We start from the raw sequence: 18,094 nt of genomic DNA, 5'->3' as shown, positions 1-18,094 counted from the left end.
TCGAGTGAACCCAGGGTTTACTGCCGCCACCATAGAAAGAACTCAAGAGTCCTGCTTCAACGCATTTTGAGGCCTGATTCCCCTACCATGACTCGAGGGCAATGACGCGCTCCCTCTGCTACACTCCTGAAGCCCTGACTTCCCTGGCGCCACACGAGAGGCTACCTGAGCTCCCCGTCATACCTCATGAGAAACCAAACACTGGCGCCACAGATAGAGAAAACCCACGAGACGCCCCCATTTTAGCGACATGACGGCCTTCTTTACTAGCATGGCCTGGAGAGCAATCCCGAGTCCTCTCTCCAAACTCCACAGTAGGCTTGACTCCCTTTTGGTCACTCAGTGGACTCCAAGACATACCCGTCGCGACTCGAGAGGAGAGCGGAGTCTTTTCCTTCCCCTCGAGGCGAGGCCTGACTCCTCGGGTGTGTCTGATATGTGAACCGGAGATCCCTGTCGCCCCTGGAGAGAAACATTAGGTCCTGGACACAAGCCTAGATGAGGTCTCTTTTTTCCTGCAGTGACTCGAGAGCAATCCCCAACTCTCCCTCGCAACTCGAATGGAAGACTGGACTTCCCTGGGCCAACAGAAGAGGAAGCCTGAATTTCCCGTTGTAACTCAAGAATCCCGCCACAACTCGAGAAAAACCACGTCGTTCCCTCTTCATCGCAAGATGCGGCCATTGCCGCTACAGCGTCTCAAAAGAAGTCTTACGTTCCATCTTGAAGTGCGATACGGTACTTGGCACCTTTGATGCGACCCCAAAAGTTCCCCAACACACTGGTCTCACTGGAGGGGAACACCGAGGTTCCCGGCATCACCTCATCTGTGCCCCTTCTCCCCTCCTGATCGAGACAGGAGGGTCGATTCCCCTGCTTTGTCTGCAAGGGGTTCCGACCTTCCCGGCGCACCTCAGGATGAGGCCGGTCTCACTAGGAAATTCGAGACGTAGCCTGGTGGGTGGTGCCACATGCGGAAAGACCCCGATTTCCCGGTCCGCTCTTAATAAGAACCCGATGCCAGGACACCTCTTCGAAAGCAAACCTGTGGATGAATGCACAACACGAAGGGGTACTGACATCCCCATGCATAGTACGGAAAAACACGCAGATTCCAAACACAGATCGACAAGTGTCCTGTCATCCCTTGAAGAACTAGAGAGGCATGCGGAGTTCCGTTCCTCCACACAAGAGAAGGCCTGACTCTCCTTTCCCAACTCTGCAGGGACCGTGCGATCAGAGTCAGAAATGTAGATGAAACCTGACGTTCCTGCATCAACTCGAAATGAGGCCCTCTTCCATTGCGTCATACCCAGTGGAGTCCCGAGAGGCCCCTAAAACTCCACAGTATCCCTGATTCTCAGAGGCACCCTCAGAAGCTCTCTGCGGTCACTGGCACAAGTCGAGTGAACCCAGGGTTTCCTGCTGCATTCTGAGAAAGACCTTGAGAGTCCTTCTTTACCGCGTCTTGAGGCCCGATACCCTACCATGACTGGAGAGCAATGAGGCATTCCCCTCGCCACGCCCATTGAAACCTAACTTCCCTGGCGCCACACGAGAGGCTCCCTGCGCTCCCCGTCCTACCTCATGAAAACCCCACACTGGCACCGCCGCTCGAGAAAACTCACGAGACGCCCCCATCATCGTAAGATGAGGGCCTTCTTTTCCTACATGACCTAGAGAGCAATCCCGAGTCCACTCTCCAAACTCCACTGGAGGCCTGACTCCCTTTAGGCCACTCAGTAGCCTCCAAGAGATACACGTCGCTACTCTAGAGGAGAGCAGAGTCCGTTGCTTGCCCTCGAGCCGAGGCCTGACTACTTGGGTGAGTCTGGAATGGGATCCCGAGATCCGTGTTGCCCCTGTAGAGGAAAACTCGATCCTGGACACAAGCCTAAATGAGGTCTTTTTTGTCCTGCATTGACTCAAGTGCAATCCCCAGCTCTCCCTCGCAACTCGAATGGATGATTGGACTTCCCTGGGCCAACACAAGAGGAAGCCTGTATTCCCCATAGTAATTCGAGAATCCCGCGGCAACTGGAGAAAAACAACGTAGCTCCTCCGTCATCGAAATATGAGGCCCCTGTCAGCTATAGCGTCTCCAGGGAAGTCCCATGTTCCGTCTTGAAGTGTGAAACGGTACTTGGCACCCTTGATGCGACCCCCAAATTTCCCTGACACCCCGGTCTCACTCGAGGAGAACATGGAGGTTCCCAGCACCGCTTCAGCTGAGCCTCTTCTCCCCTCCTGATGGCGACAGGAGGGTCGATTCCCCTGCTTTGTCTGGAAGGGGTTCCCAGACTTCCCGGCGAACCTCAGGATGAGGGCAGTCTCACGAGGGAAGTCGAGACGTAGCCTCGTGGGTTGTGCCACATGCCGAAAGACCCCGATTTCCTGGTCCGCTATTGATAAGATCCCGATGCCCGGTCACCTCTTCGAAGGTAACCCTGTGGATGAAGGCACAACACGAAGGGGCACTGACACCCCTGTGCATCGTCCCCCAAAACCGCAGGTTCCACATACAACTCGACAGGTGGCCTGTCGTCCCGTGAACAACTCGAGAGGCAAGCGGAGTTCCATTACTCCACACAAGACGAGGTCTGACTCTCCTGTCCCAACTCTGCAGGGACCCTGCTATCCGAGTCAGAAATGGAGAGGAACCCTGACGTTACTGCCTCAATCCGAGATTAGGTCCTCTTCAATTGCACCAGTCCCTGTGAAGTCCCGAGAAGCCCCTCTCAACTCCACAGTATCCCTGACTTCTCAGAGGAACCCCGCTAAGCTCCCTGAGGTCATGGGCACAAGTCGAGGGAACCCAGGGTTTCCTGCCACACCCCGAGAAAGACCTCGAGAGTTCTTCTTCGAAGCGTCTTGAGGCTTGATTCCCCTACCATGACTCGAGAGCAATGAGGCGCTCCCCCATGCCACGTCCATGGAGACCTGACTTCCGTGGCACCACAGGAGTCTCCCTGAGCTCCCCGTCCTATCTCGTGAGAAACCCCAACCAGGCACTGCACCTTGAGAAAACCCACGAGACACCCCCGTCATCGCGAGATGAGGGCCTTCTTTTCCTGCATGGCCTAGAGAGCAATCCCGAGTCCTCTGTCCAAACTCCACAGGAGGCTTAACTCCATTTAGGCCACTCTTGGGCTCCAAGGGCTACCCGTCGCGACTCGAGAGGAGAGCGGAGTCCATTCATTCCCTTCGAGACGAGGCCTGACTCCCCGGGTGAGTCTGGAATGCAACCCCGAGATCCCTGTCGCCCCTGGAGAGAATAACTCGGTCCTGGACACAAACCTAGATGAGCTCTATTTTGCCCTGCAGTGACTCGAGAGCAATCTCCAGCTCTCACTTGCAACTCGAATGGAAGATTGGACTTCCCTGGGCCAACACAAGAGGAAACCTGTATTCCCCATTGTAACTCAAGAATCCTGCCGCAACTCGAAAAAAAACCCGTGGGTCCCCCGTCAGCGCTAGATGAGGCCCTTGCCCACTACAGCATCTCAAGAGAAGTCCCAGGTTCTGTCTTGAAGCGCGAAACGGTACTTGGCACCCTTGATGCAACCAGAAAAGTTACCCGACTTTCACTCAAGGAGAGCACCGAGGTTCCCGGCACTACTTCATCTGAGCCCTTTCTCTCCTCCTGATCCCGAAAGTAGGGTCGATTCCCCTGCTTTGTTTGGAAAGGGTTCCCGGACTTTCCTGCGCGCCTCAGGATGAGGCCGGTCTCACGAGAAAATTCGAGACGTAGCCTTGTGGGTGGTGCAACATGCTGAAAGACCCCAATTTCCCGGTCCGCACTTGAGGAGAACACGATGCCCGGACACCTCTTCGAAGGCAACCCTGTGGATGAAGGCACAACAGGAAGGAGCACTGATGCCCCCGTGCATCTCCGAAAAACCCGCAGGTTCCACACACATCACGAAAATGGTGTTATCCTTGAACAACTTGAGATGTAAGCGGAGTTCCATTCCTCCGCAGAACACGAGACCTGACACTCCTGAGCAAACTCAACAGGGACCCTGCGATCTGAGTCAGATCCTGCCTCCAGGAAGTCAGGAGCAGAACCCTGAGGTTCCTGCCTCAACTCGAGATCAGGCCCACTTCCATTGCACCAAACCCAGAGGAGTCCCGAGAGGCCTCTCCCAAATCCACAGTATCCCTGACTTCTCAGAGGCACCCTGAGACGCTCCCTGAGGTCACCGGCACAAGTCAAGGGAACCCAGGGTTTCCTGCTGCAACCCTAGAAAGACATCGAGAGTTCTTTTTCAACCCGTCATGAGGCCCGATTCCCCTACCCTGACTTGAGAGCAATGACCCGCTCCCCCTTGCCCCGCCCATGGAGACCTGACTTCCCTGTTGCCACACGAGAGGCTACCTGAACTCCCCGTCGTACCTCGTGAGAAAACCCACACTGGCGCCGCAGCTCCAGAAAACCCACGAGACGCCCCCGTCATCTCGAGATGTGGGCCTTCTTTTCCTGCATGGCCTGGAGAGCAATCCCGAGTCCTCTCTCCAAACTCCAGAGGAGGCTTGACTCCCTTTAGTCCACTCAGTGGGCTCCAAGAAATACCCGTCGCGACTCGAGAAGAGAGAGAAGTCCTTTGTTTCCCCTCGAGAGGACGCCTGACTCCTGGGTGAGTCTAGAATGCAACTCCAAGATCCCAGTCATCCCTTGAGAGGAACATTAGGTCCTAGACACAAGCCTGGATGAGGTTTCTTTTGCCCTGCAGTGACTCGAGCGCAACCCCCAGCTCTCCCTCGCAACTCGAATGGAAGATTGGGCTTCCCTGGGCCAACACAAGAGGAAGCCAGAAATCCCCTTCGTAACTCGAGAATCCCGCCGCAACTCGAGAAAAACCACGTGTTTCCAACGTCATCCCAAGATGAGGCCCTTGCTGCTATGGCGTCTCAAGAAAAGAACCACGTTCCGTCTTGAAGTGCGAAACGGTACTTTGCACCCTTGATGCGACACCAAATGTTCCCGGACACGCCGGTCTCACTCGACAGGAACACCGAGGTTCCCGCACCACTTCATCTGAGCACCTTCTCCCCTCCTGTTCGAGACAGGAGGGTCTATTCCCCTGCTTTGTTTGGAAGGGGTTCCCCACATTCCCGGCGCACCTAAGGATGAGGCCGTTCTCACGAGTAAATTCGAGACGTAGCGTCGTGGGTGGTGTCACATGCCGAAATACCCCGATTTCCCGGCCCACTCTTGAGAAGAACCCAATGCCCGGACACCTCTTCGAAGGCAACCCTGTGGACGAAGGCACAAAACGAAGGGTCACTGACACTCCCATGCATCATTCGGTAAAAGCCGCAGGTTCCACACACAGCTCGACAAGAGGCCTGTCATCCCATGAACAACTCGAGAGGCAAGCAGAGTTCCATTCCTCCACTCAAGACGAGGCCTGACTCTCCGGTCCCAACTCTGAAGGGACCCTGCGATCGGAGTCCGAAATGGAGAGGAACCCTGAGGTTCCTGACTCCACTCGAGATGAGGCCCTCTTCCATTACACCAAAAGCAGTGGAGGCCCGAGAGGCCCCTCCCAAATCCACAGTATCGCGACTTCTCAGAGGCACCCTTAGAAGCTCCCTGAGGTCACTGGCACAAGTCGAGGGAACACAGGGTTTCCTGACGCAACCCGAGAAAGACCTCGAAAATCCTCCTTCAACGCATCTTGAATCCCGATTCCCCTACCATGACTCGAGAGCAATGACGCATTCCCCCTCGCCACTCGCATGGAGACTTGACTTCCCTGGCGCCACACGAGAGGCTCCCTGAGCTCCCCGTCATACCTCGTGAGAAATCCCACACTGGCTCCCCAGCTCCAGAAAACCCACGAGACGCCTCCGTCATCGCGAGATGAAGGCCTTCTTTTCCTGCATGGCCTGGCGAGCAATCTCGAGGCCTCTCTTCAAGCTCCACAGGAGGCCTGACTCCCTTTAGGCCACTCTGTGGGCTCCAAGAGATACCCGTTGGGACTCGAGAGGAGAGCGGAATTCTTTGCTTCCCCTATATACCAGGCCTGACTCCTCAGGTGAGTCTGGAATGCAACCCCGAGATCCCTGTCGCCCCTGGAGAGGAACATTAGGTCCTAGACACAAGCATAGATGAGGTCTCATTTGCCCTGAAGTGACTCGAGAGCAATCCCCTGCTCTCCCTCGCACCTCGAATGGAAGAATGGACTTCCCTGGGACAACACAAGAGGAAACCTGAATTCCCCGTCGTAATTCGAAAATCCCGCTGAAACTCGAGGAAAACCACGTGGTTCCCCCGTCATCGCAAGATGAGGCTCTTGCCAGCTACAGCGTCTCAGTAGAAGCCCTACGTTCCATCTTGAAGTTTAAAATGATAATTGGCAACCTTGATGTTAGCACAAAAGTTCCCCGACACCCTGGTCTCACTCGAGAGGAACACCAAGGTTCGGTGCACCGCTTGTTCTGAGCCCTTTATCCCCTCCTGATCGCGACGGGAGGGTCGATTACCCTGCTTTGTCTGGAAGGGGTTCCGGACCTTCCCGGCGCACCTCAGGATGAGGCCGGTCTCACGAGGAAATTCGAGACGTAGCCTTGTGGTTGGTGCCACACGCCGAAAGACCCCGATTTCCCTGTCTGCTCTTGATAAGAACCCAATGCTAGGACACCTCTTCGAAGGCAATCCTGTGGACGAAGGCACAAAACGAAAGGGTCTGACACCCTCCTGCATCGTTGGAAAAGCCCGCAAGTTCCACATACAGATCGACAAGTGGCCTGTCACCCCGTGAACAACTCGAGAGGCAAGAGGAGTTAAATTCCTCCACACAAGACGAGGCCTGACTCTCCTGTCCCAACTCTGCATGGACACTGAGATCCGATTCAGAAATGGAGAGGAACCATGAGGTTCCTGCCTCAACTCGAGATAAGGCCCTCTCCTACTGCACCAAACCCAGTGGAGTTCGGAGCGGCCCCTCCCAACTGCACAGTATCCCTGACTTCTCAGAGGCACCCTGAAAAGCTCCCTGAGGTCACGGGCATAAGTCGACGGAACCCAGGGTTTCCTGCCGTAACCTGAGAAAAACCTCGAGAGTCCTTCTTCATGCGTCTTGAGGCCCGATTCCCCTACCATGACTGGAGAAAAATGACGCGCTCCCCCTCGCCACGCGCATGAAGATCTGACTTCCCCGGCACCACATGAGAGGCTCCCTGAGCTCCCCATCGTACCTCGTGAGAAACCCCACACTGGCGCCGCAGCTCGAGAAAACCCACGAGACGCCCCTGTCATGGTGAAATGAGGGCCTTCTTTCCTGCATGACCTGAAGAGCAATCCCGAATCCTCTCTCCAAACTCCAAAGGAGGCTTGACTCCCTTTAGGTCACTCAGTGGGCTCCAAGAGATACCCGTCGATACTCAGGAGGAGAGCGGTGTCCTTTGCTTCCCCTCGAGATGAGGCCTGACTACGAGGGTGAGTCTGGAATGCAACCCTGGATCCCTGTCGCCCCTGGAGAGGAACCTTAGGTCCTGGACAAAAGCCTAGATGAGGTCTCTTTGGCCCTGCAGTGACTCAAGCGCAACCCCTAGCTTTCCCTTGCAACTCGAATGGAAGATTGGCCTTTCTGAGCCAACACAAGAGGAAGCCTGAATTTCCAGTTGTAATTTGAGAAACCCGCCGCAACTCGAGAAAAATCACGTGGTTCCCCGTATTGCAAGATGAGGCCCTTGCCCCCTACAGCGTCTCAAGAGAAGTCTCACATTCCGTCTTGAAGTGCAAAACAGTACTTGGCACCCTTGATGCGACCCCAAAAGTTCCCCTATATACCGATCTCAGTAGAGGGGACACTGAAGTTTCCGGCACCACTTCATCTGAGGCCTTTCTCCTCTCCTGATCGCGATAGGAGGGTCGATTCCACTGCTTTGTCTCGAAGGGATTCCCGACCTTCCCGGCACACCTAAGGATGAGGCCGGTCTCACGAGGAAATTCGAGAGGTAGCCTCGAGGGCCATACTACATGCCGAAAGACCCCGATTCCATGGTCCACTTTTGATCAAAACCAGACTCCTGGACACCTCTTCGAAGGCAAGCCTGTGGATGAAGGCACAACACGTAGGGGCACTGACACCCCGTACATCTTCCGGAAAAACCCGCAGGTTCCTCACACAGCTCCACAAGTGGTCTGTCACCTCGTGAACAACTCGAGAAGCAAGCGGAGTTCCATTCCTCCACACAAGACGATGCCTGACTCTCCTGTCACAACTCTAGGGACCTTGCACACCGAGTCAGAAATGGAGAGGAAGCCTGAGGTTCCTGCCTCCACTCAAGATGAGGCCCTTTTCCATTGCCACAAAACCAGTGGAGTCCCGAGAGGCCCGTCCCAAATCCACAGTTTGCCTGACTTCTCAGAGGCACCCTGAGAAGCTCCCTAAGGTCACGGCAGAAGTCGACAGAACCCAGGGTTTCCTGCCGCAACCCGAGAAAGACCTTGAGAGTCCTGCTTTAACGTGTCTTGAGGCCCGATTCCCGTATCATATCTCGAGAGCAATGACGCGCTCCCCCTTGCCATGCGCATGGAGACCTGAATTCCCTGGTGCCACACGAAAGGCTCCCTGAGCTTCCCGTCGCACCTCGTCAGAAACCGCACACTGGCACCGCAGCTCGAGAAAACCAACAAGACGCCCCTGTCATCGCGAGATGAGGGTCTTCTTTTCCTGCATGGCCTGGAGAGCAATCCTGAGTCCTCTCTCCAAACTCCACAGGGGGCTTGACTCCCTTTAGGCCACTCAGTGGGCTCCAAGAGACACCTGTGGTGACTCAAGAGGAGAGCGGGGTCCTTTGCTTCCCCTCGAGTCGAGCTCTGACTCCCAGGATGCGTCTGGAATGCAAACCCGAGATCGCTGTCGGCCCTGGAGAGGAATATTAGGTCCTGGACACAAGCCTAGATGAGGTCTCTTTTGCCCTGCAGTGACTCAAGAGCAAACCCCAGCTCTCCCTCGAAACTCGAATGGAAGATTGGACTTCCCTGGGCCAACACAAGAGGAAGCCTGAATTCCCCATCGTAACTCGAGAATCCCGCCGCACCTTGAGAAAAACCACGTGATTCCCCCGTCATCCCAAGATGAGGCCCTTGCCCTCTACAGCGTGTCAAGAGAAGCCCCAAGTCCGTATTGAAGTGCAAAACGGTACTTGGCACCCTTGAAGTGACCCCAAAAGTTTCCCGACACACCGGTCCCACTCGAGGGGAACACCGAGGTTCCCGGCACGACTTCAACTGAGCCCTTTCATCCTCCTGATCGCGACAAGATGGTCGATTCCCCTGCTTTGTCTGGAAGGGGTTCCCAATCTTCATGGCGCACCTCAGGATGACACCAGTCTAACGAAGAAATTCGAGACGTAGCCTCATGGATGGTGCCACGTTCTGAAAGACCCCGATTTCCTGCTCTGCTATTGATAAGAACCCGATGTCCGGACACCTCTTTGAAGGCAACCCTGTGGATGAAGGCACAACACGAAGGGGCACTGACCCCCTCATGCATCTTACGGAAAAAACCGAAGGTTCCACTCACAGCTCGACAAATGGTCTGTTATCCTGTGAACAACTCGAGAGGCAAGTGGAGTTCCATTCCTCCACACAAGACGAGGCCTGACTCTCCTGTCCCAACTCTTCAGGGACCCTGTGGTCGGAGTTTTAAATGGAGAGGAACCCTTAGGTTCCTGCCTCAACTCGAGATAAGAACCTTTGCCATTGCACCAAACCCAGTGGAGTTCCGAGAGTGCCTCCCAAGTCCACAGTATGCCTGACTTCTCAGAGGCACCCTGAGAAGCTCCCTGAGGTCACCAGTACAAGTCGAGGGAACACAGGGTTTCCTGCCGCAACCTGAGAAAGACCTCGAGACTCCTTCTTCAACGCGTCTTGAGTCCCGATTTCCCTACCATGACTCGAGAGCATTTATGGGCTCCTCCTCATCACACGCATAGACACCTGACTTTCCTGGCGCCACACGAGAGGCTCCCTGAGCTCCCCGTCGTACCTCGTGAGAAAACTCATACTTGCGCTCCAACTCGAGAAAACCCACAAGACGCCCCCGTCATTGCGAGCTGAGGGCCTTCTTTCCTGTATGGCCTGGAGAGCAATCCCGAGTCCTCTCTCCAACTCCACAGGAGGCTTGACTCCCTGGAGGCCACTCAGTGGGCTCCAAGAGATACCTATCGTGACCCAGGAGGATATCAGAATCCTTTGCTTCCCCTCGAGCCGAGGCCTGACTCACTGGGTGAGTCTGGAATGCGTCCCCGTGATCCCTATCGCCCCTGGAGAGGAACATTAGGTCCTGGACACAAGCCTAGATGAGGTCTATTTTGACCTGCCGTGACTCGAGAGCAATTCCCACCCAGCTCTCCCTGGCAACTCGAATGGAAGAATGGACTTCCCTGGGCCAACAGAAGAGGAAGCCTGAATTCCCCGTCGTAAGTCAACAATCCCATCGCAACTCGAAAAAAACCACGTGGTTTCCCCTTCATCACAAGATGAGGCCCTTGCCCGCCACAGCGTCTCAAGAGAAGTCCCACGTTTCATCTTGAAGTTTGAAACAGTATTTGGCAAGCTTCGTGAGACCCCAAAAGTTCCCTGACATACCGGTCTCACTCAAGGGGAACACCGAGGTTCCCGGCACCACTTCATCTGAGCCCCTTCTCCCCTCCTGATTGCGACAGTAGGGTCGATTAACCTGCTTTGTCTGGAAGGCTTTCCCGACCTTCCAGGGGCACCTCAGCATGAGGCCCGTCTCACGAGGAAATTCGAGACATAGCCTCGTGTGTGGTGCCGCATTCCAAAAGACCCCGATTTCCTGGTCCGCTCTTGATAAGAACCCGATGCCCGCACACCACTTCGAAGGCAACCCTGTGGATGAAAGCACATCACGAAGGGGCACTGACACCCCCGTGCATTGTCTGGAAAAAACCGCAGGTTCCACACACAGCTCGACAAGTGGCCTGTCACTCCTTGAACAACTCGAGAGGCAAGCGGAGTTCCATTCCTCCACACAAGACGAGGCCTGACTCTCCTGTCCCAACTCTGCAGGGACCCTGCGATCTGAGTCAGAAATGGAGAGGAACCCTGAGGTTCCTTCCTGATCTCGAGATTAGGCCCTCTTCCATTGCAGCAAACCCAGTGGAGTCCCGAGAGGCCTCTCCCAGCTCCATAGTATCCCTGACTTCTCAGAGGCACCCTGAGAAGCTACCTGAGGTCACAGGCACAAGTCGAGGGAACCCAGGGTTTCCTGCCGCAACCCGAGAAAGACCTCGAGCGTCCTTTTTCATTGCGTTGAGCCCTGATTCCACTACCATGACTCGAGAGCAATGACGTGCGCCCCCTCGCCACTCGTATGGAGACTTGACTTCCCTGACACCACACGAGAGGCTCCCTGAGCTCCTGGTCGTACCTTGTGAGAAACCCCACACTGGCACCACAGCTCCAGAAAAACCACGAGACTCCCCCGACATCGCGAGATGAGGGCCTTCTTTTCCTGCATCGCCTGGAGAGCAATCCCGCGTGCTCTCTCCAAACTCCACAAGAGAGGAGCCAAGATTGCTGAGGAGTAGGACGGGGAGAACTCTTTCCCCCCCAAACAATTTCATCAAAAGAGCATTTAAACGTCGAGTAAATTCCACAATACAACTTATGAATGCTGCCAGAGGACATCAGGCACCCAGAAAAGAACCCAACTCTTGGAAAGTATGTAGGAAAAAGTATAAAAGACAAAAAAAGAGACAAAAGAAGGAGGGAGGGATTTCCGTCCCAGGAAGATAGTCTTAAAAAGAGAAAAGTTTCCAAACACCAGGAAAGCTTTTCACTGCCAAATCTTTGCCAAGCTTTGGAAGCACAAAGGGCAACATAAGGGGGATAAAAATAAATAAACAATTAAAACTCGCAGATTGCAAGCCCTACGGTAACTCCCCCAGCCGTGAAGCAGTGCAGACGCCTGCTCACACCATTAGCAAGCAGGGGCTGGGCAGGGAGGCGCAGCGCGGGCTGCATCGCTTAGAGTAAAAATCTGGCCTGAATACCCTGAGCGCTATCTGAACGAAATAACTTGGGCTAGCAAACCAGACTCTGGGATATCTACCACGCAAAAAGCCAGCCCTAACCTAAGACACCGCCAGGCCCGTGCACGGAACAAAGGACTGAACAGAGATAGCCGGCTGCAGACCTTCCCCCTCCGGTGACAGGCAGCCAGAGCCGGAAGGGGGCAATCGCAGCCCCAGAGAGACATTATCTATAAAACTGTAAGCAGGCTTCTTTGCTAACTAAAACTTCTTGGGGATCTGGATGGTCAACATCTGCCTGAGAAGGTGCGCCTGTTTTACACCCAGATAACCGAGTGGCGGGGAGGCGATAAGTCACAACATTGGCGCTCGCCGAACACCTCATCACCTGAGCTGCTCGGACCTGGGAAGAGCACAAAACGCAGGCCCAACCGAGTCTGTGCCTCTGAGGACTACCCGAGTGCCTGAACCTGAGCGGCTTGGACCTGGGAGGTGCATGCAGCCCAGGGCCAGCCTCGGATTGTTCCCGGTGGAACAACCTAGAGCCCGAGCAGTGTGGGCAGGGAGGCTACACGTGCCGTGAGCGGGGGCAGACCCAGTGTGGCTGAGGCACTGTGAGCGCACGCCAGTGTTATTTGTTTGCAGCATCACTCCCTCCCTCCCTCCCCACAGCGCAACTGAACAAGTGAGCCTAAAAAAAAAAAGTGTCCTCCACCGTCCCCTTTGTGTCAGGGCGTAAACCAGACACTGAAGAGACCAGCAAACAAAAGAAGCTATAACAGAGGGAAACGCCTTGGAAGCTACAGGCAATAGATTAAAACCCTGTGGTTACTAGGACTACATAGGAAGGCGCCTATAGATCTTGAGAAATATAAGTCGGACCAAGGAACTAGCCAAAAATGAACCGAACCCACGATACAACAAAACCAGAGAAAGTCCTAGATATATTTTTATGATCATTCTTACTTTTTTTTAAATTTTTTTAATTTTAAGTTCTCTATTGTTCATTTAATTTTCACTTTTATAACCTATTACTTTGCAAAACAAAGACCCTATTTTTTTCTTCTTCAGCAAACTTCATATATATATATAAAATAATTTTTTGACCTTGTTTTTTTGTTTTGTTTTGTTTTTTCTTCTTTTCTTTAACATTGTATTTTTGAAATTCCAAACTGTACTCTAGATTTTTAATTTATGCTTTTTGATATTTGATATCAATTTTGTACCTGTAGTTTCTTTATAATTTTTGCGACATTGCTTGTTTTTGTTTGTTTGTTTTCTCTTTAGTTTTCTTCTTCCTTTTTTTAACATTGTATTTTTGAAATTCCAAACTCTACTCTAGATTTTTAATTTTTGCTTTTTGGTATTAGTTATCAATTTTGTACCTGTATTTTCTTGATAATTTTTGCGACCTTGTTTGTTTTTCTTTGTTCGTTTTTTCTCTCTTTCTTTTCCTTCTTCTTTTCTTTAACATCGTATTTTTGAAATTCCAAACTCTACTCTAGATTTTTAATTTTTGCTTTTATGTATTTGTTACCAATTTTGTACCTTTAAGAACCCAATCTTCAGTACCCATTTTTCACTAGGGAGCGAGATTACTGGCTTGACTGCTCTCTCTCCCTTTGGACTCTCCTTTTTCTCCACCAGGTCGCCTGTGTCTCCTCCCTAACCCCTCTCTACTCTACCCAACTCTGTGAATTTCTGTGTATTCCAGACGGTGGAGAACACTTAGGGAACTGATTACTGGCTGGATCTGTCTCCCTCCTTTTCATTCCCCCCTTTTATCCTTCTGGCCACCTCTGTCTCCTTCCTCCTTCTTCTCATCTCTGTATAACTCTGTGAACATCTCTGAGCGGTCCAGTTGTGGAATGCACATAAGGAAGTGACTACTGGCCAGCCCACTCTCTCCACTATTGATTCCACCTGATCTCATTTGGGTCACCTCTAACTCCCTCCTCCCTCTTCTCTTCTCCATGTAATGCTGTGAACCTTTCTGAGTGGCCCTCACAGTAGAGAAACTTTTCTTCTTTAACGTAGATGTTTTATCAATGGTGCTGTATAGAAGGAGAAGTTTTGAAACTACTGTAAAAGTAAGACAGATAACTGGAAGCAGGAGGCTTAAGTCCAAACCCTGACTCCAGGGAACTCCTGACTCCAAGGAACATTAATTGACAGGAGCTCATCAAATGCCTCCATACCGACACTGAAATCAAGCACCACACAAGGGCCAACAAGTTCCAGGGCAAGACATACCAAGCAAATTCTCCAGCAACAAAGGAACGCAGCCCTGAGCTTCAAGATACAGGCTGCCCAAAGTCACCCCAAAACCACAGACATCTCATAACTCATTACTGGACACTTCATTGCACTCCAGAGAGAAGAAATACAGCTCCACCCACCAGAACACGGACACAAGCTTCCCTAACCAGGAAACCTTGACAAGACACCTGTACAAACCCACACACAGCGAGGAAATGCCACAGTAAAGAACTCCACAAACTGCCAGAATACAGAAAGGACACCCCAAACTCAGCAATTTAAACAAGATGAGACAGAGGAATACCCAGCAGATAAAGGAACAGGATAAATGCCCACCAAACCAAACAAAAGAGGAAGAGATAGGGAATCTACCTGATAAAGAATTCCGAGTAAGGAGAGTGAAATGGATCTAAAATCTTGAAATTAAAATGGAATCACAGATAAATAGCCTGGAGACAAGGATTGAGAAGATGCAAGAAAGGTTTAACAAGGACCTAGAAGAAATAAAAAAAGAGTCAATATATAATGAATAATGCAATAAATGAAACTAAAAACACTCTGGAGGCAACAAATAGTAGAATAACAGAGGCAGAAGATAGGATTAGTGAATTCGAAGATAGAATGGTAGAAATAAATGAATCAGAGAGGATAAATGAAAAACAAATTAAAAGAAATGAGCACAATCTCAGAGACCTCCAGGACAATATTAAACGCTACAACATTCGAATCATAGGGGTCCCAGAAGAAGAAGACAAAAAGAAAGACCGTGAGAAAATACTTGAGGAGATAATAATTGAAAACTTCCCTAAAATGGGGAAGGAAATACTCACTCAAGTCCAAGAAACCCAGAGAGTCCCAAACAGGATAAAGCCAAGGCGAAACCCCCCAAGACACATATTAATCACATTAACAAAAATCAAACACAAAGAACAAATATGAAAAGCAGCAAGGGAAAAACAACAAATAACACACAAGGGAATTGCCATAAGGATAACAGCTGATCTTTCAATAGAAACTCTTCAAGCAAGGAGGGAATGGCAAGACATACTTAAAATGATGAAAGAAAATAACCTACAGCCCAGATTATTGTACCCAGCAAGGATCTCATTCAAGTATGAATGAGAAATCAAAAGCTTTTCAGACAAGCAAAAGCTGAGAGAATTCTGCACCACCAAACCAGCTCTCCAACAAATACTAAACAGGAAACACAAAAACGGTGTATAAATTCAAACCCCAAACAATAAAGTAAATGGCAATGGGATCATACTTATCAGTAATTACCTTAAACGTAAATGGGTTGAATGCTCCAACCAAAAGACAAAGACTGGCTGAATGGATACAAAAACAAGACCCCTACATATGTTGTCTACAAGAGACGCACCTCAAAACAGGGGATACATACAGACTGAAAGTGAAGGGCTGGAAAAAGATTTTCCATGCAAATAGGGACCAAAAGAAAGCAGGAGTAGCGATACTCATATCAGATAAAATAGACTTTAAAACAAAGGCTGTGAAAAGAGACAAAGAAGGTCACTACATAATGATCAAAGGATCAATCCAAGAAGAAGATATAACAATTATAAATATATATGCACCCAACGTGGGAGCACCACAGTATGTAAGACAAATGCTAACAAGTATGAAAGGAGAAATTAACACTAACACAATAATAGTTGGAGATTTTAATACCCCACTCACACCTATGGATAGATCAACTAAACAGAAATTTAACAAGGAAACACAAACTTTAAATGATACAATAGACCAGTTAGACCTAATTGATATCTATAGGACATTTCATCCCAAAACAATGAATTTCAACTTTTTCTAAAGTGCACATGGAACCTTCTCCAGGATAGATCACATCCTGGGCCATAAAGCTAGCATTGGTAAATTCAAAAAAATAGAAATCATTCCAAGCATCTTTTCTGACCACAATGCAGTAAGATTAGATCTCAATTACAGGAGAAAAACTATTAAAAATTCCAACATATGGAGGCTGAACAACACGCTGCTGAATAACCAACAAATCACAGAAGAAATCAAAAAAGAAATCAAAATTTGCATAGAAACGGATGAAAATGAAAACACAACAACCCAAAACTTGTGGGACACGGTAAAAGCAGTCCTAAGGGGAAAGTTCATAGCAATACAGGCACACCTCAAGAAACAAGAAAAAAGTCAAATAAATAAACTAACTCTACACCTAAAGCAACTAGAAAAGGAAGAAATGAAGAACCCCAGGGTTAGTAGAAGGAAAGAAATCTTAAAAATTAGAGCAGAAATAAATGCAAAAGAAACAAAAGAGACCATAGCAAAAATCAACAAAACCAAAAGCTGGTTCTTTGAAACGATAAATAAAATTGACAAACCATTAGCCAGACTCATCAAGAAACAAAGGGAGAAAAATCAAATCAATAAAATTAGAAATGAAAATGGAGAGATCACAACAGAAAACACAGAAATACAAAGGATCATAAGAGACTACTATCAACAATTATATGCCAATAAAATGGACAACGTGGAAGAAATGGACAAATTCTTAGAAAAGTACAACTTTCCAAAACTGGACCAGGGAAGAAATAGAAAATCTTAACAGACCCATCACAAGCACGGAAATGGAAACTGTAACCAAAAATCTTCCAGCCAACAAAAGCCCAGGTCCAGACGGCTTCACAGCTGAATTCTACGAAAAATTTAGAGAAGAGCTAACACCTATCCTGCTCAAACTCTTCCAGAAAATTGCAGAGGAAGGTAAACTTCCAAACTCATTCTATGAGGCCACCATCAGCCTAATACCAAAACCTGACAAAGATCCCACAAAAAAAGAAAACTACAGGCCAATATCACTGATGACATAGATGAAAAAATCCTTAACAAAATTCTAGCAATCAGAATCCAACAACACATTAAAAAGATCATACACCATGACCAAGTGGGCTTTATCCCAGGGATGCAAGGATTCTTCAATATCCGCAAATCAATCAATGTAATACACCACCTTAACAAATTGAAAAATAAAAACCATATGATTTTCTCAATAGATGCAGAGAAAGCCTTTGACAAAATTCAACATCCATTTATGATAAAAACTCTCCAGAAAGCAGGAATAGAAGGAACATACCTCAACATAATAAAAGCTATATATGACAAACCCACAGCAAACATTATCCTCAATGGTGAAAAATTGAAAGCATTTCCTCTAAAGTCAGGAACTAGACAAGGGTGCCCACTTTCACCATTACTATTCAACATAGCTTTGGAAGTTTTGGCCACAGCAATCAGAGCAGAAAAAGAAACAAAAGGAATCCAAATTGGAAAAGAAGAAGTAAAACTCTCACTGTTTGCAGATGACACGATCCTCTACATAGAAAACCCTAAAGACTCCACCAGAAAATTACTAGAACTAGTCAATGACTATAGTAAAGTTGCAGGATATAAAATCAACACAGAGAAATCCCTTGAATTCCTATACACTAATAATGAGAAAACAGAAAGAGAAATTAAGGAAACAATTTCATTCACCATTGCAACGGAAAGAATAAAATACTTAGGAATATACCTACCTAAAGAAACTAAAGACCTATATATAGAAAACTATAAAACACTGGTGAAAGAAATCAAAGAGGACACTAATAGGTGGAGAAATATACCATGTTCATGGATTGGAAGAATCAATATAGTGAAAATGAGTATACTACCCAAGGCAATTTATAGATTCAATGCAATCCCTATCAAGCTACCAACAGTATTCTTCACAGAGCTAGAACAAATAATTTCACAATTTGTATGGAAATACAAAAAACCTCGAATAGCCAAA

The sequence above is a fragment of the Bubalus kerabau genome, unplaced genomic scaffold, assembly GCF_029407905.1.
Source record: "Bubalus kerabau isolate K-KA32 ecotype Philippines breed swamp buffalo unplaced genomic scaffold, PCC_UOA_SB_1v2 scaffold_42, whole genome shotgun sequence".
Taxonomy (NCBI): domain Eukaryota; kingdom Metazoa; phylum Chordata; class Mammalia; order Artiodactyla; family Bovidae; genus Bubalus; species Bubalus kerabau.
The sequence above is the reverse complement of the archived record's forward strand: the minus strand, read 5'-3'. Positions refer to the sequence as shown.